Source organism: Puma concolor, chromosome B3 (assembly GCF_028749965.1).
Source record: "Puma concolor isolate L17-30 chromosome B3, mPumCon1.1.hap2, whole genome shotgun sequence".
In the NCBI taxonomy this organism is placed as follows: domain Eukaryota; kingdom Metazoa; phylum Chordata; class Mammalia; order Carnivora; family Felidae; genus Puma; species Puma concolor.
In genome coordinates this window covers 27163767-27187192 of record NC_141672.1, presented here as the reverse complement: position 1 = coordinate 27187192, position 23426 = coordinate 27163767, and the positions used below count along the sequence as shown (strand labels likewise).

At 51.7% G+C, this 23426-nt stretch overlaps 1 protein-coding gene across 3 annotated transcripts in view; it reads left to right on the top strand.

Annotated features, from left to right (window-relative positions):
- The window catches only part of ESRRB (estrogen related receptor beta), a 172892-nt gene that overhangs the window by 62782 nt on the left and 86684 nt on the right, over positions 1 to 23426 (top strand). The gene's annotated exons all lie outside the window — the stretch shown is intronic.

The window sequence follows — 23426 nt, the reverse complement described above, 5'->3', positions numbered from 1 at the left end:
CGGTGCGGGCGTGGGCAGCGGAGGGGGCTGCGGGACGGGACTCCCACTGGCCCCGGGCTTGGGCGGTGCGCCAAGCGCGCAGAGTGGGCAGGCGGGGACCTGATCCCCCAGAGCGGCGTGTCCGGCCCGGGTTCTCCGGGGTCCTGCTCTGGCCACCCGCGGTTTCCCTTCGAGGGCCCTCCGCGCACTTGCCCCCACCCGCTCGGTACCCGCCCGGCTCTCCCCTCCCGCGCCCCGCGTCCCGCCGCGCTCGCGGCTGGTGTCCCGGCGTCTACGTGTGGGCGCGCGCAGAGTGGTCCTTCGGAAGGCTTAAAAGAATAATAAAATAGAAAGTCTGGGTTCTTCGCGGACCTGCTTAACTTGGTGCTCCTCTTCCTCTTTTTTCTCTGAAGCGAACTAAACTACCAAAGTCAGTGCCCGCTCCACCGTGCTTTCATTTTTGTACCCCATCCCGAGAACCGCGACATCCCTGAGATAAATACACTGGATAATGTGGGGTTCCAGGAACTGTGCTTAGACCCCTCTTCGCTGCACAGACCGCCTCCACCCCGGTGGACCACGCGGAAGAGAGGAGGCAACTTCACAGCAGTGTCTCCTGTCGATGACCAGACTGTCCCAGTCTCCACGCTGACCTTTTTGGTTCTAGTTTTAGGATTTCCCTGGGCAGTGGGTCCTTTAGGTGCCGCCAGAGTGTCGGAAGAAGATGATTTGGGATGGGAGAGGCGAGCAATCTTTAATTACAATGGATTCAGATTTCCATCTGCTCGAAAAGTGTCTCTTCGTTCTCTTTAAAGGTTACACTGATCCCGGGTTATGAGGCCGGTGGGGTGAGGATGGGGTAGTGCCCTAAGACGCTCCCTCCTAAAGCAGGGGGTGGGAGCCGTCAAAGAAACCTCTGGGTGGGTAAGTGAGGCTGTGAACAATGTTTGATGCTCGTGGGGCATTTCCTCACATAAAATTACCAAGTACGACAAATATTGGATCTTTAAATTATTTAGGCTCCCTCTCTCCAGAGGTGACTTCTTTAGCTGAGCTGGAAATATCTATGTATTTGTCCCTGGCTCGAGTCATAGCCAGTAAATATGAAAATTCGAACGGGGGAAGTACATCCTTTGATTACGTTGACCAGAAAAGCAAGGAGAAATGGAGGGTTTAGCAGCTGGGTAATTCATCGAGGTGACAGCAACCCTGGCTTGAGTTTGAGGAGAAATATGGGCAAAGAGGGAATGTCAGGGAAGCAGAAAGGGGGGATGAGGAAGCCGAGGTCCTGGGTGTCTGGGATGGGTTTGAAGTGGAAATCATTCATAAAGTAAGCCTGACAGTAGTTTGGGCTCCCTAGCCTTCCTGGTTTCTTTGCAAAGAATTCACTTCTCACTCCATGGGGCACCGGAAAAGCCAGAAACATACCCGGCAACTCCACTGAGGAACTAAGGATCCGTGTGAGATGCCATTTCTCAAAGCCCAGGACGTGCTTGCTGGGTGGCAGCCCGAGCATTGGGGAGCTGGCCCCGTGTACAGATGTGTGCCTCTGGGTGAGCGTTTGCATCTGCTGTGGTGCAGGGACACGGAATTTCCAAGGTCGAGCTTGTGGAGGTCAGAGGCTGGAGTGTAGGGGAGGCATCCTTCTGACCTCAGGCCCCCCCCCCCCTTCCCGCCACCCGGGCTTCATGTCAAGTAGCTGTAGAGCCACTGGTAGCAAAGTAACAAAACCGGGGACTGCGTTCTTTGGTGTGTTGGAAGGACAGTAGGATGAATCCGTTCATTGCCAATAGTGCTGGTATTTCTCGGGGAACATATGCGTGAATGGGTTCGTATGCTCTGTACGTGGTTTCCACCCATGTGGCTTAGTCGACATTCCCAGACTTAAGAAAACCCAAGGGCACAGGGACCACAGTTCAGTGAGAAAGAACTCCCCAGCCCTTCTTCTCACTTGCTAACATACAGAGAGCATTTTTAATGCGTTAGTGTTATTCTCACTTTCCCAGGTGAGAAATTAACACACACACACACACACACACCACACAGATACATCATACCTTCATACCTTTCTCTCCTTCATTTTCATTTTCCTGTAGGTGACTCCATTACCATTTCTAATCAATATTTTATGTACATATATAATCAGCCAGGGTAGGAGTGGGTGTGCTGGCCTTCATGTGCTTGTGTACAAATGTGTCTGTGACCCGACTGGCTGGAGACCCTCGGCTTGGAAACCCAGGGAGCAGAGGTGGGGGCGGGGGGGGGGGGTTGGCGGGTTGCCTCACCCACCTTCCAATGACCACTTTGCTGTTGTTAAAGAAACAAAGAACAAACTGTCCTGAAGGTAAAATATGTGGGTTCACACGTAGGAAGAAATGCCACATGGTAATTCAGAATCAGTGACCCAGAGAAAAACAAAGGGGAAATTAATTTTTAATGGTACATTTAAAAATAAATCAGAATGAGGACATTAGTCTTGGTTTTCCAAGGGAGGGGCCTTAGGAAATAAACCTGGATGTGCCCGCCACCCTCCTGGAGGTGTGGGCTGCTGTGGGAGAGGATGATGGGGTGATGGGAGGCTGGACTTGTTCAGGTCTGAAGGCAGTGAGTTAGGCAGAAACAGGTTGGTGTGGAGGGCCCCAGTCGCAGGGAAGGCCCTTTCCAGCTCAGTGAGATCCTGACACCAACTGGAAATTTCCTCTTGGAGCTTATGATTTCCCCAACTCCATTTTAGGAACAATCCTCTGTTTTACCAAAATTTAAGGAAAAGATGTTTCTTTAAAAATATATGTATGAAGAAACAACCTGACCCACCAAACAGGAACTTTCCTTTCTGTTGATCTGGAGCAATCAATAAATATTCCATTTAGCTTGAGATAGGAGGGACAGGGGACTTTCGGGGAAAGTGCTGCCAGGGAGGTGGCCGTGATAGAGATTTTGAGTCACCTCCCTGCCTTTTCAGGGTGGACCCCGGCCCTTGCAACTTTGCCCTGCATGCAGGATTCATGTTCCTGATAACTACCTCTGGCCAACTCGTTTTTTAAAGATAATCTAAACTCATGGAAAAAAGTTTGTCTCCTTCTTTGGTCCTCTGCAAAATGCCTTGTTTCTTTGGAGCACTTGGAACTGGGAAGATCAGCGCGAGTCTAGCAGGCCAAAGGAATGGTGTGTGTGTGTGAGAGAGAGAGAGACTGGGAATGTGTACATTGGGATGGGCCGTGGAGTTGGCTGTGTGAATGAGCCGATTCAGGAGAGAGAATTCAGAAGACAGGCAAGCAGTTACACAAGACACAGGATGCTTTTGACGCAGTTCTGCAGTGCCCTTCTCTAGAACTTGTCTTCCCAGATGCTTGAAGTGGCTTCCCCAACATGACTGAAATTACTTGTGGTTTGAATTTAAGGGGAAGGAATAGCATTATTTAGACCATAATCCAGTCCTTCAAAGTGACGTCCAACCCACACCCTCAGTACCCCATGCCGATGCCTTCCCACACCTACCAGCCATCATCAGTCTCTGTCCATCTCTCCCCTAGTGAGCCCCTCTGCGTGCTCTTCCAGCTTGAGGAGGAGGCCGGCCCAGAATCTGCCAGAACTCCTCACAGCTCCGCTGGGAGCTTCTGTCTTGGGGTCTGGTGGCTCTTGACTGAATGTTCCTGTGGGAGAGCCCAGCATGGCTTGAGTGCTCAACCTCTAATGTCCTCTGCAGCCGCTGTCATTCCTAGAGGGAGCGTGGGCCCACGAGAGGGCTTTGAGTAAAGAGTCCATGCACCCTGCCAGGAAGCCATCAAGGGTGTGACTCCCTCCTGTTTGCCCTTGAGGCCATTTGCTGATTTCTAGGGATAATCAAAGATCTTTTTCAGCACTACAACTGCTGGTGACCCCTGACTGGGCTTCCACTCTGGTGAGTCTTCCTTTCTTGGTCCCAGCAGTCTCGTACCTCCAGGGAGCTGTCAAATTCATGGCCATTCCTCAGAGGAGGAGCCCCTAGGCTTCTGCTGGGCCTGGCGTCCCCTGGCATGGCTGGGGTGGCCTGGGGTGGGATTACATTGTGGTTACCCCATCGGCTGGTGCGGCCTGGTCCCTGTGCAGGGAGGTTGTGGTGTTTATAATTGCAAATGTAATTAGCAGACCAGCTCTGGGGGACTGGGATGCTCAACTTCGGTGCGCATCACGGTGACCCCTGTGATGGCTGGCCGGGCAGATTAACCCTCACTGGTCTGGCCTGTCCCCTGTTTCTGGTGAGGCCACCGACCTTTCACTGATGATGGCAGAGCGTCCTAGGTAACTGGTGGCAGGGTCAGACTCCTTCCTCAGAGGGGATGTCAGGGCAGTGAGTGGGAGAGGTCCAAAGTTGGGGGGGTTATTTCTTCCCTAGGCCACTGGGCAAGTGATCCTTGCCTCTTGTGACAGGGTGACCCTGCATAGCAGGCTGCTCTGGGACGTTGTCTCCCTCACTTTCCTGGCAGCACTAGAAGGACGTGCCCAGAAGACTTTGGGTGCATGCTGGTCTGTGGCTCTGGAGGCCTTGTGGGAAAAAGTAGGGCTCCAGACCGGACACATGATGACTTTCAGCGAGTGCCCCTGGGGCTCAGCAGACAGGGGGCAGGGACTGCCTGCTGGCTGTCTGTTTCTGCGGGGTATTCCACACAACTGGACGGCCACAGTCAGTCCCATTCAGGACACGTGGGGAGCAGGCCATAGGAGGGCATGGGTTTTAGTTTGGCCCAGAGACCCCCAACCAACCATCTGACAAAAGACCTCAGAAAACCAGACGAGAAGGGAAACATAGAGCCCCATGGTCTTTTTGGGGTTTTTTTTGGCATCTGTCTACCTAGAGCACCTTTCTGTACGGATCAGGATTAGAATAGAAAGGATCTTAACAGCACCTTTATTTATAAAGCAACGGCTTAAGGAAGTGTTGAGCCCTTTCCGATTGCTGTTAAAGCCCCTCTTCTAGAAGCTAACTCTGAACCCCGAAACGCCAAAGGTCGCCTCCGTTCCTAGGGGAGCTCCCACCGTGTGCACACGTGTAAGAGTGTGTTACAGTGGAATTTCCCTTGAACATGGGAGTAACAGGGGGCAAGGGGCTCTGCTGTTTAAACACAGCCCCTGCTGCCTGCCATACCCCTGGCCTGGGCTGAGGTCAGGCTATGGCCACATTCCAGTGGGGGCTGCTGGGCCTTGGGGTTTTTCCATGGAGCGAAAGGGAACTCCATAGGACCCAAGGGCTGGCTGTCCATATAGACAGAGGAGTTTACTCTTGTTAAGAGCTCTCTTCAGTTTTCTGGCCTGGGTAAGGCTGGGCAGACCCCGGAGAGGATGAAAAGGCAGTGCTGTATTCCCTGGAATACCAGATGGCTACACTCAAAAGAGCATTTGGGCAATTCTGTTCCAGTTTCCCAATTTCCCCTTCCCTTCCTGGATCTAGCCATTGACAGTTGATAGCCTAATGGGTCAAATGTTTTCCTAAATTGAGGAAAGTCATACCCATTGATCAGCCCATGGTGGGACTTTCAATATGGAATTGGCCAAGGTGAAAATAAATCTCCTGGCTAAATGTCTTAAATTCAGAGTTATATGAGCTTGAGTTAAAATTAACCCCAAACAAAAGTTTTCCTGCCGATTAGAGGCATAATTTTTTTCATCCTTATTTTGCTGTGCTTTTTAACTATACACATTTTTAGTCCCCGAAGAGCCTCTCCGCCCCCTGCCTTTAAGTTTCTCTCTTCTGTTCCTTAGGACTTTAAAATATTCTATTCAACATTGTCATTCAGTGTCCCCGGGATTGAGCCTTTTCTGGGAATGGTTTTCTGGATAATGTTATTTTATTTTCAATGTCATTTCATCCAGAGGTCAAAAGGCAGTTAAACAAACTCCGACAAGGTTTTGTTTTTATCTTCTGGTTTCAGATGTGATCAATTTTCATTTAAAACTATATCAGGGTCTTCTGCCAGTGACGGCAACAGTCAGCCTCATGCCTGGCTGTCTGTGTTTACTGAGACGCTGCGTTGAAAACTGTATGGATGTGAAGTGGACAATTAGAGTCAAGCTTTTCCTCGCTAAGTGTTATTTTAACTTGGCCCTTTTTTTTTTTTTTTTTATTGTTTGAGTTAACTTGAATTCATAAATTATTTTTTGTTTTCTTGTTAAGTTTTAAACTGTTATTGTATTTAGAGTCACGTTTTAGGTGTTTTCACTGGGTTCCTAGTTTTTTAAAAAAAGATACCTGGAAAAGGGGTTTTGCGAGTCACAGGTCTTTTTCTGTGTTCTTGGTTTCCAAAGGGCAGAGAACAAGGAAATACGTAGGGCACTGTTGTAGGGCAGGGTGGTGGGTGCGGAAAGCTGATGTTTTTTAGAGGAGATCTCTCTCGTGTCTTACAGTGGAACATATTCCTTTGTCTTTACTTATTTTTTCCCTCTATTTTCATTCCAACTTGCAGTGCTTTGCCCTCTGCCCTTTTTGTCTCTCTCCGATCGTATACGTTCCAGGGAAGGAGCGCAGGTTCCACGCGTCTGTCTGTCTCTACCTCCGTGAGCGTGTGCACATGTGCGTCTGTGCGTGTAGGAGTGTGTGGGTGTGTTCGTGCTGTTTTCAGGTGCTAAACATGATTACTCAGGGGATGTCCCAAAGTGGAACACCCTGTTGTCCACCCTGTTCCAATTCGGCCCTCAATACCTTTATCCACTGTCAGTCTCCTGCTCTCATGTTTTGGGAGGGACCGCAAGAAGGGTAAAGACCTCTTGTTCACAGGAAAATTCCAGGCTATTGGTGTCTGTTAACGTGGGGAACAAGGCGGTAGGGACTGGAGGTGTGGGTGAGGGTATCGGGAAGCTCTAAACTTTATTCAGAACCAATTTTTATATCTCTCATCTCCTCTTCCTAGCGCTTTGAGCTCGAGTTTGGGATCTTGGTGATGCAGAGTGAATGAACTGGTGTATGCTTTTGTTTTTGCCTCCCTAATCGATCAGCAGAAAACATTCCTTTTTGATGGTGAAACATCCCCTCAGCACACATGCAGAGTGCGGTATTTATCCTTTGCCTTTTCTCCTCACGCTTTGTCATGTGTCTCTTGGGTGTGTTGACATTGTCTACCTAAGCAGTCAAGCTAACAAGCTTTGGCAGAAAGAACACTGCTTTTACAGAAATAATAGCAATAATGCGATGGTTGCAATAATTATGACAACGGTAATAACAGCTTGCAGCTTTTTCTTCCCCAAAAGCGCAAAGCAATTCTCATAACGGGTTTTCTCATAGTAACCGGGTGAGGGTTGCTGTGTGTTGCCCCCAAACATGAAATGTTTTCCTGCAAACAAAAACATGCAAAGGCTTCTGGTTTGCATGTCTACATTGATTCAGGAGCTAAAACTGCCTGGTCTCTGAAATATGAACAGACGGGTAGAGGAGAATACAGTGTTAGGCACATGGTCCCCCTGAGAAATGCTGGGTATGTTGCCTTTGAACTGGGAAGGGAGAAGCGTTTTCTTGCAAGGGACGCTGTGTCAGGTCTGACCCCACCGCCATGAGCTTCTGAGGCTCACGCCACGCTCTGCCTCTCGGTCCCCCCACCTTCCTCGGTTCTTCTGGCGGCAACCTCAGGAGAGGTTTTAGACCAAAGGCACACAGAGGCCAAGGGGGTTATGGCTTGGTGCATGTGAATAGATGGGAAGAGAACTGCGTGGAGAGAGAGCGAGTCACCTCGCCACCCTTGATCGCCTTCCTGGCCATTCAGCTTCTCTGAGGCTGTCGTTCCCTGCTCCTGGGCACCTCGACCTGCCCTCTGGAGGCAGAGATTAGAGGGAGGGCACCAGGGAACTGACCCTCTGGATCCCTGTGACCCCTCTGGTGACTCCCCATGCCGACTCCCAGACCCAGACCGGCTCATCTGCACACTCTGCTCATCTGTGCGTTACTTTTGAAATCGGTGCTGCCTTTGTTATGTCCTCTCTCATTCCTTCTGCTGCTGCTGCCTCTTCTTTTTTATATGTGTGCCTTGGAAATAGAAGGCAGCCTAATATACCTGCCTAATACACCAGCATAGTATAATAGGAAGTGCCTAATAAACCAGGGTCCCACAGCTGTCTCTCTCTCTCTCTCTCTCGTTCTCTCTCTCTCTCTCTCTCTCTATATATATATATTTTTTTTTTTTTACTTTAGTATTCTTACTCATGTTCTTACTCAATTTTTTTTTTCTTGGAAAACAAAACAAACTCAAAGCTCTGGGCTTTGGGTTATTAATTGATTATTAACTGATTTAACAAACAAAAAACATCCTACCCCCGAGGAATCCCAGCAAGAGTCTGGCTGTGCCGCTCAGGTCAAGAGCTGCCTTTTCCCCTCAGTCGGTGAGAAACGTTATAGCTTCAATTCCCTTGTTGGACCCTGAGTAAAAAATTAATTCATGAATAATAAAAACCAATCAGTCTTGTTGAGTTTAAGAAGGATTAGGAGAAAGGGTGTTTTTTCTTACAGAGAACATTTGGAATCTGCATGTCATTGTCACGACTGTTCCGAGTAGCTTGAGCGGGCCTTTCTGCACAGCAAATGAGCTATTTATTATCCCAAGGTGTAGCACATCTTTCTCAGTTGTAAGGCCAACTTACTGAAGATTATTAAGGGTTTCCCACCCACTTCTCTCCCACAATCCCATACCCCAAACCCCATGATAATTCATTGGCATTAAGACAGTTTCCGGTGTAAGTGTCATGTAACCAAATAGCAACAGAGCTGGCATTACATTATGAAGAAGCCTGTTTGTGGATGCAATGGAGTCCTTCTTGGTTTCCCTCCCCTTTCTCTCCCCCGGGGGAAGTAATTGACCAGGAATTTACATGCCTTTGCAGGAACGCATTAGACTGGTAGATACTCTTTTTAGTTTCCATTAATAGTATCTACCTCCCAGGGTTGTTGTGAAGACTAAACAGGTAATTTACAAGTGTTGGGCACATAGTGGGTGTACTAATTTTTTGATGTTATCTTTTGGAAGTGGCTTTTCATTCCTTTGACATAACCTCACAGTGATAGTCCTTGGCAGTGAGATTGGGGTGCTTGGACTGATTACTTGTTTGATGCGATCAATGTGGCTTGGGTTTCCATATGTAACACAAGGGGATTAGGGAGGGAATTATGGTATGGAACTGGACGATGAATAGGAAATATTCTCTTAATGAATTTCTGAATCCTCCAACCTGTGGGTAGAATTGCCCAATAAGATATAGGATATCCGGTGAGATTTGGATATTAGATAAACAACAAATAATTTTTTAGTGTAAGTATGGTCCATGCAGTATTTGCTCAATCTGGCAACCCTACCCATGGGTGTTTTTCTTAAATTGGTCGGATTAAAAAATCCATCTCCTTATTTTTTTCCCTTTTGACAAAGGCCAAGAGAACAATTGTATGTTTAGTTTTTTTTTTCAAATTGTTTTTTAAATGTCTATCTTTAACATTTTGCCCACATTAACTTGTTAGGTTGGCCACATCACATTAGAAGTTAGCGGGACCAAGTAGTGTCCATCATCCAGATATATTGATAGAGTTGCAATTAGGTAAGTAAATCTGCAGAATGGGTCTCCTAACATAGCACCCAGAGCTACTGAATTTTGCTTTAAGGAGGAACAGGGTAAGCAGCGTCTTTTTGGAAACCTGCCTCTTCACGTTTCCCCGACAAGCAGGTTGAGGGGCTGGGCTGCTAGAACCTGAGATCCTGGCAACTGGAAGCTATCCTTGCTGCACTTGGATGCCAAAATCTTCGATCTCTCTCTGCCTTCCTACTCAAGGACAGGAGGCTGACCCTTTGAAGGCATCCCCTAGGAGGCTGTGGGGGAAACCACCCGCATCATTGCCAGGCAGTGGAGGAGGAAGGACAAGGGGTTGCACTCAAAACAGCCAACTGGAAGCATGGATGAACTGAGGCGCACCAATGGGGGACCAACGAGCCCCAGCTTCTTTTCACTCCCCTCTCGGAGCAGCACAGTCACGTAGCCTGGGTAAACACACTATTGTTTTAAGCGTAGTACCCTCGCAGCCCCGAGTATGGGAAATGGAAGAGCTCTAGAGCCCCCTACAGGCCCTCAGTGGCACTGCACCTCATGGGTGCCAGTCCCACTACAGAGCCTTCCTTCCCAGGGTGGGAAGGAGTGCGGAGGACCCCAGCGAGTGAGCCTACAGAAACTCAGGATCCAGGAGAAGTGAGCCCCTGACTCCAGCTCCAGCAAGCAGCTCTGCTCCGTGCTCTTTAGCACCGCAGCTGCCTCCTAGGGTGGTGTGCCAGCCTCCTCCCAATGCATGCACACATGCACACCTGCACACGCACACACGCATGACACATTCACTGTCGCTGTGGCTTGCCTGACCTCCAGACGGGCTGGAAAAGGGCCAGGCCTCATTCAGTCTGAGGAAAGCCCTCTGGCTGGTGGATATCAGAAGAGACGGGCTAGCACTGTTTTTTCAGAGCCTGATACTGACGTTGAGATTCTCTTCGTGAGTACTTAACTGTGTGCCAGGCCTTGGCCTAAGGACATTTGATGTATTAACTTACTGCTTCCTCACAACCACCTTGTGAAGGAGGTCCCATTGCCATCCCCATTCCACGGGTAAGGAGACTGAGGAACAGAGATGTTAGGTCACTTGCCCAAGGTCACACAGCTGGCAAAGCTGGGATTTGCTCACGGGCACTCTGGCTGCGCGCCTACACTCCTCACCACTACGTTATGTGTCGCTCATTGTGCAGAATTTTGAGAACACCCCTCTCAGCTATGGGGGTTGGACACGTGGGTAAAGTTTACAGTGGAGGGAGAAGAGGAAAATTGGGCTCCGTGTCTTTGTTCCTAAAAAGGCAAATGGAGGAATCGCGACGGGATATTAGGTCCCTCTCCCCCCCCGCCCTCCCCCCCGCCCCCCCAGCCTGGCACAGGAAAGGGCTGGAGAAAGGAGCTTTTTGTCTTCCTGACATCATCCTCCCAGGCCCCAGAAGCAGGTAATTACTGACCCCCCACCTTGTGCCTCCCTCTAAGTGTGTCATAACACATTTTACTGCTGAATCCTCTCTTCTCCACCTGTGTTTTCTCCCATCTCATGCCCTCCCCTGTTCTGTCACCACCGGCTCTCTGGCCCCTGGGTCTGAATCTCAGTGACGGACTCTCATGTCCACCTCGGGCTCTCGGGGATACTGCACACCGGCACCTGTAAAAGAGCATCACGGCAGTGGCAGTCAAGCCTGCTTCTCCCCGGGTCCTCCTCCTCTCCCTCCCTCCCTTGACGCAGGGACCCCCAGCCAACATAACAAGCATGGCTTCATTTCTGCCCTCTCTCCTCAGTGGCCAATGCCCGCGTCAGATGGACACATTTTACCTAAATATGTCCTTTACTCTGTTCTTTCCTATTCATGCTGGTTACCCGCCAGCCCCCAGCCTGCCTGGCAGACGTCTGTTTATCCTTTCAACCCTGCTCACATATTCCCCTCTGGGAGAAGCCAGCCCTGACCCCTCCTAGGGGGGAGTTGGCGTCTCTCCTTGCAGCTCTGGACTGACCTGTGCCCTCGACTGGGTTGTAGTCTGTTGGATTTCAATGCATGCTTATCTTGCCCCACTAGACCGTGAGCCTCCAGGGTGTAAGCTTCCCTCTGTGTCCCCAGTGCCTGCAGCAGCATGCGGTACAGAGTAGGTGCTTGGTGCACGTTGGTGGCGCTAACCTACGGAGATGGCAAGTGGATAAAGGCGAGTTCTGGGGGCCTGAGAGTGAGGTAGAAGGCCATGGGGAAAGTGGCTGGGAAGGGTCTGGTTCCCCAGGCCTGGGCCCTTCTCGATCACCCGGCAGATCTCGCCGGCTAGCTGGGCATCCGGGCCCACTAGTGGTTGGGAGGAAAAGCTCCGTCTTTTCCTAAATCCTGGCCCCGGGGGTGAGCTGGAACCAGCTCACACTGGCCTGGGAGAGCCAATGGCTTGGGAGAGGTGATTACATTTACAGGAGTTTCGTGAGCTGATTGTTAAGCGTGACTGTTCCAAAAAATCAAATTACGTCAACTTTCAAGTAAATACGTCATATTAAAGACAAAGGTAATAAGTACTCCAAACTCATTTCTCCCTAGTATCCTACCACCTTTTTATGTTCTTGAAGTATATTTGCAAGTAACACATCGGCACAGTGGAGACCTGACGTGATCGTTCGTTCCTGACTGTGTCCTCGCAAGCAGCCGTGTCAGTGAGGTCACCTGGGTGGCCTGCCGTTGGCTATGAGGGGAGTATCTCCCCCATGGAGATGGGGAGCCGCTCTAAGGCAGCCCCTTCTTCCCGCCGGGAGTTGAACATCTACCACCACACCCCTGCCTGGCTGCGGGACATCTCCTCTCTGGGCCCCTGGACCACTGACTCCATCTCTCTGTGCCTCAGAGTTCTCATCTGCAGCCATCCCCTTGTTGGGTTGCTGCAAAGATGAAAAATGGACCAACATAAACTGCTCAGAGCAGAGACTGGCACACAGTAAGTGCTCCGTGCATTTTGGCTCTTAGTATTTCTCCCTCACTGTTCCAGGCATAGCCCTATCCGGATTCTACTGCAGTGGAGAACGTTCGTAGTGGAACGTGAGCTTTATATCTGGAGCGTAAGGGTATTGCTTTTCCCTGCTGGAGTCTTACTCGGGGGTTGACCGTGGTAGCTAACGCAGGGAGCAGAAAACACTAGTTTTCTTTCTACGGGGAAAGGCCCTGACGGAGAGGTATGCTCCGTCCTCCAAGGCAGGAGACGACTGGGCCACGGACCCTGTGAGGAACTGGGTCCATAGCAGCTGCCAACATGGCCGACGGGTGAGGCAGGCGCAGGCGAGGTCAGGAGAGACACGGAGCGGATGCCAAGAACAGCCAAGCTTCAGGGTGAAGGGAGGCTCTGCAGGTGGCTGCAGGGGCCCCTAAGACCATGTGAGGGGCAGCTCCTCTCCCTGGAAATGCTGGAGCGTGCTGCCACGCCCACAAAGGCAAGGGCCCCTGTGGCTTTGGGAGTCGGAGGGACTATCCGGGACCACTCACAGGTTAGTGCACCGTCTTGTAAACAGCTTGAGTCAAGTTTGCATTGGCTGTGCTGCAGTTTCTGGGGCCACCACAGGAAAGTGGGAAGTTGACAGCATCTAGTCTGTGGCTCTCAGAACCACAGAGGCCCAGGAGAGGGCCAGAGTGCACTAGGGCCATCCTAGATGCCCCCCTCTCCCCCCAACATGCAGGTTCCTTGAGTCCCGGAAGAGGTTTTTGCGTGGGCAGTTACCTGGAAGTGTCTTCAGGCTCAGACCTCTAGTGTCAGGAGGCCCAGCTCAGTGACTCAGTGACACCCAGCTCCTGGGCCGGCCCAGCCCACTTTCAATGGTAAGTGAACTACAAGCCTTCAGACACTAGCTAGTGGCTAGGTCTGCACAGCTTTATAGGCTGGAAGGCTTGTCTCCTCACTGGGGTCTCATTTCATTCTTTGAATCCCTGGTCTGTAGAGAAATGCCGTTGGAAATGGCCTTGCCAAGGAGGAGGCAGCCTTGAGAATTAAACCCTCCTTCGCACCTCTCCTTGAGAGTCTGCCCTTTGTCTTGAGCTGCTCGAGGGCTGGGTCTGATTCATTTGTGAATCTGTAACACGGAGTCACACATGGAGGAACTTTCAGTAAATACAAGGTAAAAGCTTGAGAAAATGTGTGCATCGGCTGAGCTGCTGGTGAGCCGCCTGTACAGTCGTACAGATTATACACTGAACAAGAGTTTGTGGTTAAAGGGTAGGTGAGGTCTGAACCTAGTTTTTCTAATTCCCACCTGGGCACTCATGGCAGGGAGGAAAGGGGGTGAGTATCCAAGGGGTTCAAGACCTAGAGGAAGATGAGGAGTCCTGGGCCCAGACTCACACTGGGGGCAGCACCCCCACCCCCGACTAACAAATGCCCTGGTTCTCTAAAGGCCGCTGTGTTTCTGTCTGCCCGGCACCACCGCTGCAGCCTGAATTGAGAGCTTGATAACTCTTCAGAGGGTTTTCTGTTTTGTTTAACTATAGTTCTCAGTGGGACCCCCACAGCTCACAGCAGGCATGAGGCAGGAAGGGGCACCCAGGCCCTGCTCTGGCTGCAGCTGATAATTGAGGATGCCCGTGGGAACAGAGACGTGCTGGGACCCTGTGTTCCCAGACTAATGTGCCAGGTGTGTGTGGGTGTGGAGGGGGGCATGCCGGGGGCCCTGGCCGGCAGGGCCATGTTGGAGGGAAAGTGTCAGAGGGGCCCTGGGTTCCTACAGTAACACTTAAGTAGGGGTCTTATTCCTACCTTATGGAGGAAGAACCTGAGGTCCAGAAGGGCCGACTGACTTGCCCAAGGTGGCACCGTGGGTCTACTTAGCCAGGATGCAAATCCAAGTCTGCTCGAAATAGCTCAGAAATCCAGGGACCTGGAGACCCCCCCGTTTCGCTCCTAGACCCGTGTGGTTCGGGACCAGCTCTCTGACACGTTTCCTGGCACATTTACGTGGTCCCAGGCGAATCTCTCCACCAACCCTGGGCTCAGGAAGGGGGAGCACAGCTCCTGAGAAGGGCATGTGGCTCATGAGGCTGCCACCTGCTCCTCCTCCCAGGAGAGCTGGGCAAAAGGCAGGGCATCTGGAAATGTCCACGTCTGTGCCGTGTTGAGGGAAGTGCCCTGCCCTTCGCCAGGAAGGAAGGGGACGGAGTGAAGCCCAGGCCCACCCTGTCACTGCTGCCAGGCCAGCTGCTCTGGATGGCGTTGACCTTGGTGGAGAGCAGCCGCTTCACAGGGGCCAGCGTGTTTGAGCTGGAACCCGTCTGGGGTCGGCACCTCAGTGGGCCCCTGTGCGGGTCTGTAGGACAGGGAAGCACCACAGGCCCGTTTGCTGCATGTGGCCTTTGGGGCCCAGTGCAGAGGGAGGCCTGCTTTGGTCTGGGCGGCACTGTGGCCGGTATGTAGCAGGCCTGGCTTTGGGTTTGAGATTTCACCTCCTCTGTGTACCCTGAGCCCCCCAGCTCCACACCTGACCATCAAAGCGGTCCCCTGAGACCCTGTAGTTTGACCTGGAGCCAGTAGGGGACCTGCCCTGCCCTCCTACGGACAGGCAACCCTCAGCAAAAAGGCCGTCGTCGTCACCGTCACCATGGGAAGTGCCTCCCGCCTGCCTCCGTCAGACTTTCCCAGCGTGCTCATGGCTTTCAGCCTGGCTACCCCTTCCTCCCACCCCAACATCCTGACACTTTGCCAGTTCTTTTCTTGTGGTAAGAGTAATAAGAATAGGTACATGCAGTCCGGCAGTGGACCTCGCTGTTTTTTGTGGGTTTTTTTGGTCTATAAATGCATTTTTAACATTTTGCATTTTATGACATTTACATATTGCCTGCGATACCTTTACTGCAAAGAAAAAAGTTCCCCGGGATAAGAGCAGTCCAAGAAAATAGGGATCCCTGGCAGCCCAGCCACACCTCCTGGGGGAGCAGAGGGCAGGCCAGGAGGTGGGTCCCTGGGCAGTGCCCATGTTGGGGGTGTGGCCAGTGTGGGCAGCTGCACGCGGGTGAGTGCACGGCGTTTCGAGCAGGGGTGGGCCGGCAGCCGGTGCCCACGTCCCGCACGCACCTGCAGGATCTGAATCAGAAGCCTGTCCACAGAGGGCAGGAAGAGCTAGGGGTGCCCAGGTAGGCTCAGGCAAGGGATCCATACCTGCAGTCCTACTGGGGGGAACCCTTCAGATGCTGGTCTAGGCAATAATCCCAGCTCCTGGCCACGCAGGTGAGGCCAGAGATCATACCCACGACAGGTAGGCTTGGCCACGTCAGGCTAATAGAAACCGGTTTCCGTCCGATATTGCACCCCTTTTCTTTCTCTCCATCATACTTTCTTCCTCGCCCTGTGTTTCTGCCTCTGTCACCCTAGCCAGTTTCCCTGTAGTTTCCTCTTCCTGCTGTCAATGACAGCGGTAGCAATCGCCAACATCTACTACCTGCCTGTTGTGAGCCAGGCACCTGCACAGTGTCTCCTGAAGCCGTCCCCACCTTTCTGTCCTTGCTTTCTGGGACTTGTGTTCTAAAGACTTACCCTGGGAACTGCTGACTGCCCTGCATGGCTGGTAGGTGCGACTTCCTACTTCCCAAAGGGAGAAGGCAGAATGTGGGGGCTGGGAAAGACCCGTCAGGCTCATTGGCACCTCAGCTCTCAGTGTATAGGTGGGGAAATGAGGCCCTGAGTGTGTGAGGCCCTGAACACGGTCTTGCAGCTCATGTGCAGAACTAAGCCCAGGCCCCAGCCTCTTGGCCCGAACCCAGCACATTGTCCTGCCTTCCTGGCTTTCCGGCTGTACATTCTATTTAACCCTCAGCTCTGTAAGGGCCTCCGTGTGTGGTCATGAGGATGTGAACTGTGAGCCTCCGGGCTAAGTAGTATAGACCACCAATTTCACATTCCACTGTCATGCTGTGCACCTGCCGTAGGCCAGGCCAGCCCACGAGACCGCAGGAGCCAGACAGAGAACCAAAGGAGGGCTGGGCAGATGGACACAAACAATTCTGAGTTTTTAAAAAATCAAGGAATTGAGGGGTGCTTGGGTGGCTCATTCGGTTAAGCGTCCGACTTCAGCTCAGGTCATGATCTTGACAGTTTGTGAGTTTGAGCCCCACGTCGGGCTCTGTGCTGACAGCTTACAGCCTGGAGCCTGCTTCGGATTCTGTGTCTCCCTCTCTCTCTCTGCCCCTCCCCTGCTCGTGCTCCGTCTCTCTCAAAAATAAACGTTAAAAAAGTTCTTTAAAAATCAAGAAATTGGAAGAGCTTCAATAGATGGAAACTGGCAGGATGAAAGATGAACTGATTGATTGTTCTGGGCAAGTTGGCCTCGACCCTTGCCTGGTTCCTCCGCCATCTGTCTCCCGACGCGGGTCTGCGGGCCCCTTCACACTACTCTCCCTGGGCCGTCTCTTTAGGCTGTTCTCTGTGCTTGGTGATCACTGGGAGCTCCTCTCCCAGAGGGTGTGTGTGGAGGAGAGGGTGGGAGACATGAGCCAGGTGACAGTGAAGACCGTGCCTTCTGCGTGGCTCACGCTGGCCTTCGTGATGCCTCACCCCATGTTTGGATCGAAAGAGGAGGGCACCGCCCTGCTGCCAACCCTGTAGCACTTCCAGGCAGCATCCCAGGGACTGCAGCCCTCGTCCAAGGTCAGCACCTAATCCCTGATCCGAGGTCGTCATCAGGGTCTGGCAGTATCCTGTGTATATAAACAGCTGACTCAGCTGGCAGGGCTAGAGAAGCCTCCCTGGAGGAAAGAGCGGGAGTCTCCTGGGTCATGACTCACACTAGGTGGCCATGCGGGCATAGACAGGCCCTGTGTGGTGTGGGGGAGGGGGCGGGCCTTCGATGTCCTACAGGCCTGGATTCACCTGGCACCTCGGACCCTCTTACTGTGTAGCCTTGGGCCAGCCACCTAACCAACCTGTGCCGTGCTGGACTCATCTGAATAGCGCAATACTGATCCTTCCCTTACGGGGTTGTGGGAAGATGTGATAAAATAACGGGTGTAAAAATGTTCGCCCGAGGATATTGTCAGGATCTCTCTGAGTCAGTCCTGCCCCAAGCCTCTGTAAACGCTGCTGTGGTCATTGAAGGGAAAAATGGAAATTTATGTGAAAGTGTTACTGAATTGTGAGGTGTTTTTTTTTTTTAACTTCTTTTTTTAAGTTTATTTATTTATTTTGAGAGAGAGAGAGAGAATGCACGTAGAAGCGGGGAAGGGACGGAGAGAAGGAAAGACAGAATCCCAAGCAGGCTCTGAGCCATCAGCGCAGAGCTCGATGTGGGGCTCGAACCCGTGAACCATGAGATCATGCCCCGAGCTGAGATCATGAGTCGGCCGCTCAACTGACTGCATCGCCCAGGCACCCCTGAGTTGTGACTTTATTATGTGTATTTCCAAGTAATTAAGAATAAAGGAACTAAGATGGTGATACAGGGGAATGAACAACGTTTTGGTATTAAAAAGAGACCCTCCTAGGTCTATATGAACTGATAGGAAATACAGGCAGCATGGAGTTAAGTGCCGCACAGAATATACACTTGACCCTTGAACAACCTTGGATTCAGGGACACTGACCCCTGTGCAGTAGCAAACCCATGTATAACTAACTCCTGACTCCCCCAAAACTTAACTACTAACAGCCTGCTGTGGACAGGAAGCCTTACCGATAATGTAAACTGTCACTTTACATACGGTTTTATATACTGTTTTTTTACAACAAAGTAAGCAAAGAACATGTTATTAAGAAAATCCCAAGCATGAAAAAATACACTTACAGTAGTGTACTGTATTTATTGAAAAACTTCATATATACATGGACCCACACAGTTCAAACCCGTGCTGTTCAAGGGCCAACGGCAGAGTAAAATCACATGTGTGGTTTTTTAAATTCCAAATGCTGGGCAAATGCTTTGAAAACTTCTGGAAGGAGACAGAAAAAGCTGTCATTTGAGTTACCTCTGGGGAATCTGCTTGGAAGTCCTGGAACGAGGAAAGATTTTTACTTTTGACTTTGCCCTTTTGATCGTACACGAGTAGGTATTCTGTAATGAAAACAACATTAATTTAAAAGTTTAGGAAGCCAAGGCATGCAAGCAAACTAACAAACCCTCCTAAGAGAAACTTGGGAATAAAAGAGGGCCCTTCCACAAGCTCAGAAGCCAGTGCTCAGGGCAGACGAACTTCCAGAACCTGGGTTGCCCTTGCCGGGGCTCCTGCCCACCTGCTCCCCCCTTGTCTCCTGATGTGCACCCCTCACCAAGCCAGGTCATACCTCTGCTAGAAGCAGCGACAGAGACAGACCCGGTGGTGGGGGTCAGCCCGCAGGCTGGGCTCCCCGTGGCGGGGCTGTGTGTTGGCACCGACGGTGGAGCAGGCAGCCCGGGCCCTGCCGGCTTGGCAAGGGTTGGCCTCTCCAGCACATTCTTTCTACACTTCACGCCTCACAGAGCTAGGCTGAGGGAGTCACTGGGGGATCGTGACGGGGCGAGTGGGCGGCTGCTCCCCTGCCTGGGAAGCCATTAATCTCGTGTCTCCTCTGCTGCTTGTCCTCCTACCCCAGCCGCCCTGGCACCGACCAACTCCAGAAAGGACATGAAAGGGGCCCTGGGCTTCTCTCCATGGTGGACCGTGACCCTGGAAAGTGCCATCTGGCTTTTCTGTGTGTCTTCTGACACCAATTCCCCAGGTCGGGACACATCAAAGAGAGCTGTGTGTGTCTGGTGACATTTCTCATTGTTATTCCTTTGGCACGGCCTTCAGATTCAAGGTCACAGGTAAACTCAAGCCTCCAGAGGCTGGCTGTGGGGTCTGGTGCCTCCCTTTCCTATGGATGCCTGAGGAGAGGGCTTGCAGAGGGTGACCCAAGACCTCCCAGAGGGCAGGACCCTATTCACCGCACAGGGCAGACCAGTCCCGCGGGGCAAAGCCAGGCAGCATTCTGCGTTTCCTTCCCTGTGGTCTGACTGTTCCCACACAAAACAGCCAGAGAGCCAGGTACCCAATCTGGGGCGTTAGCAAATGTGTAGAGTTTGACCTTGGCCCTAGGAATCTTGGCTTTAGTCTCAGATCCATTTTTTCTTTAAGAAGACAGAGGTTGGGGCGCCTGGGTGGCGCAGTCGGTTAAGCGTCCGACTTCAGCCAGGTCACGATCTCGCGGTCCGTGAGTTCGAGCCCCGCGTCAGGCTCTGGGCTGATGGCTCAGAGCCTGGAGCCTGTTTCCGATTCTGTGTCTCCCTCTCTCTCTGCCCCTCCCCCGTTCATGCTCTGTCTCTCTCTGTCCCAAAAATAAATAAAAACGTTGAAAAAAAAAAAAAAAACTACTTAAAAGAAGACAGAGGTTGTCTGTCTTTAAGAAGACACAGGTTGGCTTTAAAATAATTCCAAAACAGAATGATTGGGGTTGAAGTAATTTTGTGCCGAACAGAAGGTCTGTAATAACGTGGATATTCAGTACTTAGAAGGAGTGGACCCTGTCCTGAGCAGTGAGTAGTCCATCGCTAGAGGTATGTAAGTGGAAAGGGGGCCTGTTTGGAATGTTTTAGAGGATACGACATCGGGCAAGGGATTGAGCTTTCTATGGTACAGTTTGCTCTTTAGAATAAGTCCCTGTGTGTCATACCAGCGGGGAGCAGACGGTGGGCCTGTGCCTGGCTACATTGGGAAAATGTCTGACCTTTCCGACGCAGGGCAGTGCCTCCCAAGCTAGCCTGTCCTTGTTAGAAAATTGGCTCAATAACCCTCACAGCTAACGCACATCTACATGGCTTACGTGCCAGGCACTGCATCACGTGCTTCTACCTATTTTTGTCTTTTGAATTCCACCATGCTGCCAAGTAGGCACACGCAATTTTCCTCACTTTCATTTTTTTTTTTAATGTTTGTATTTGTTTTTTGAAGGAAAGAGAGAGACAGAGCATGAGCGGGGGAAGAGCAGAGAGAGGGGGAGACACAGAATCCGAAGCAGGCTCCAGGCTCTGGGCCGTCTGTACAGAGCCCAGTGCGGGGCTCGAACCCACGAACCGTGAGATCGTGACCTGAGCCGAAGTCAGACGCTTCACCGACTGAGCCCCCCAGGTGTCCCAGTTTTCCTCATTTTAAAGATGAGCAGACGGGGGTTCAGGGCGGTTGAGTAGCAGCCCCAAAGTCACAGAGCTAATAAGCAAAGCCAGACTTTGAACACAGATCCACCTTCAGAGTCCACTCCTGTATTCTTTCCTCTCTCTGTTGGAATCGTTTGGGTCTTTTTGCCTGCTGATGCCATCAGAGTTCAAAGGCAATCGAGGAACCGGGCGGTCTCCACCTTGCTGCTTACTGCCTTGGCAGATCCGGTGGGTGGCCGTGGGGGAGAAGGGCTCTCAGGGGCACCGCCCGAGGCAGGAAGGGGGCAGTCATCTGGGGCAGGGAAGGGTGAGTGTCAGCGTCTCATCCAGAGTCCGCCTTTCTCAGCACCCGATACATGTGCTCACAGAGTCCTGGGAACAGCCTTCCGTGGTGGAGTTCTTCTGCACCTCCTTGTACAGATGTTGAAACTGAGGCCCAGAGAGTCCGCATCACTGTTCAGCTCGTGGACAGTGGAGTCAGAATCCAGTCGGGGTCCATCTGACTCCTCAGTGCAGTCTTACCACCTGCATGTTACCGGTTCAGCCTCTGCTGTTTTGTTGAGGGGATGTAGGGGAAACAGAAAGGAGGCAGTTGCGTAAAAATTCTCATTTTCCAGATGGAAGAGCCTAAGGCCTCAGAGTGTCTTGTTGACCTCAGAAGTTGGAGACCAGGCCCCTTCCATGTCCGGCTCCAGTCTGCCTTCTTTCCAAATGGGCCCCAACAGCAGAAGCTGATCATTTGGGAGGAAATGGTCACGTGGCTGGGTGATCTGGTGGCCGGCTGGTTGGTTTTTTAAACCAGTGCCCATGTGTGTCTTCATGGAGTGCTTTGACCAACCCAACAGGAAGCTCTGTAACGTGGAGTCTGAGGCCCTTGTGGAGGGTATGGCCTGTCCGGTAGGTCTGTGATCTTAGACCTGCCACTTAGCACCCGAGCCTCCATTTTCTCATCTGCATAATGGGGATAATAGCATCCCACCTCACTGGGGACGTGCGGGCGTTAGGTGAGATCAGGTCTCCCGTAAAGGTAGGATCTGACTCCTGGGAGGCAGCCCCTCCATGCCCCACACCCCCTCGGTGGGCTGTCCGAGTGTGCATCATCTTCTCTGAACGTGCTCCCTGGGGGTCAGTCTTCTTCCGCTGGGGGTGGATTTAATTTTCATGCAGCCAAGGTCATTTGGAGACAACTGGAGGGAATCAGTTGGGTGACAGAGCTGAGCAAAGCAAGTTTTGATTACAAAGGAAAGTGAGGACGTGACTCCATTTCCCAGATAATCTGGCTCTAAAGGCAGGTCCCCAGAGGAGATCCAAAAAGCTTTGACCAAAGACAGCATCTTCCCTGGGCATTGGGAAGAGATGCCCAAGGTGACCACATTGAAGGGGACAGCACTCATCAGAGGGTATATAAATACCAGTTGGTCACAATTGGTCTCCTGACTTGACAGTTACACTCCTCTGCCCATGACCAGCTGCCCCCACTTCATGGAGCAAACTGGGTGGGAGCTCATGTGGGTATCCCAGGGAACCTGGGTCATCGTGGCAGCAGCCATGGGTCAGGCACAGTCCCTGCTCCACACAGAACAAGTAAGGGCCCAGCAAGATGCCTATAGCTTTCTTGTCTTACTGGCCAAACCTGCACGTTACCCAGCAGAAGCCATGCTGCTGCTTCGGCCAGGAGCACCAAATGAGCCGGAGCTTTTGAGAGTCTAGCTGGAGGCAAAAGGGAGGAGGGACACATACCCCTTCTGATCGCTGGTGCATCGTTTGCTTTTGAGAATTAGCCTGGCGACGGGCATCCCAAGAGTGGGCACTTAATTACCCTTTCTCGTACTCCCATCCCCTAGCATTTGCTTCTGGCGAAACTTTTGGAGATGCTGCTCCAGGTAGAGATTTAGAAGGGTTTGTTTGTTTGTTTGAATTTGAGAGAGAGAGAGAGCCCATGCACAAGCTGAGAAGAGGGGGAGAGGGAAGGAGATAGAGGGAGGGAGAATCCCAAGCAGGCTCCACATTCAGCACAGAGCCCGAGGTGGGGCTCAATCCCACGACCCTGGGATCATGACCTGAGGTGAAACCAAGAATTGGAAGCTCAACCAGCTGAGCCACCAGGTGCCTGAGAGTTAGAAGTTTTGAATAAGCGAGTAGCAAAGTGGAGAACATAATGTGGGGAGACAGGCAGAGCCCAGGGGCAGAGAACTCTAAACGGTGGCAGACGGACCTGATATACCAGCCTGAAGACTGCTAGAGATTAGAACACAGTGAAGAGAGTGAGAGCGGCATGGGGAACCTTCCAGAAGGACTCACTTCAAGTGGAAGATTGCCCTTTATTCTGAGATTATGTGGGGTGTTCACGTGGCTTTTCTTTTGTGAAATGATAGTTATACTAGGTTCTTTTTTTTTTCTTCCTTTAACATCCTTACTTGACCAAACAGTCAACCTTCTGTTGGTTCGCAGATTCAGTGGTGTTGGGTGGAGTGGGGTTTATCCTGCGAAATAGAAAAGTGGGCGAACCACTGGTCTAGAACCCAGAGCCCAGGTAGGTGTCCTCAAGCTGGACCACGGGCTCTGTAGGGAACTCGGGGACAGAAAGCGTAGACACGGGAAACAGGCGTTCCCACCTGCTGTCCTTTAAGGGGGAGACGCCCATGAGATGGGGCTTTGTCCACCCAGGGCCCCCTCCTCCATGGAGCTCTGCTCTTGGGGCCCTTCAGAGAGCGGCTAATTCAAAGTTGCAGAGAGAGGACATTCACTTCTTCTCCGCTTTGGCCAAGCACTATACACAACGCTGACCTCACCGGCCCTGAGTTTTGGTGTGGCCTCCTGCAGGGAGCTG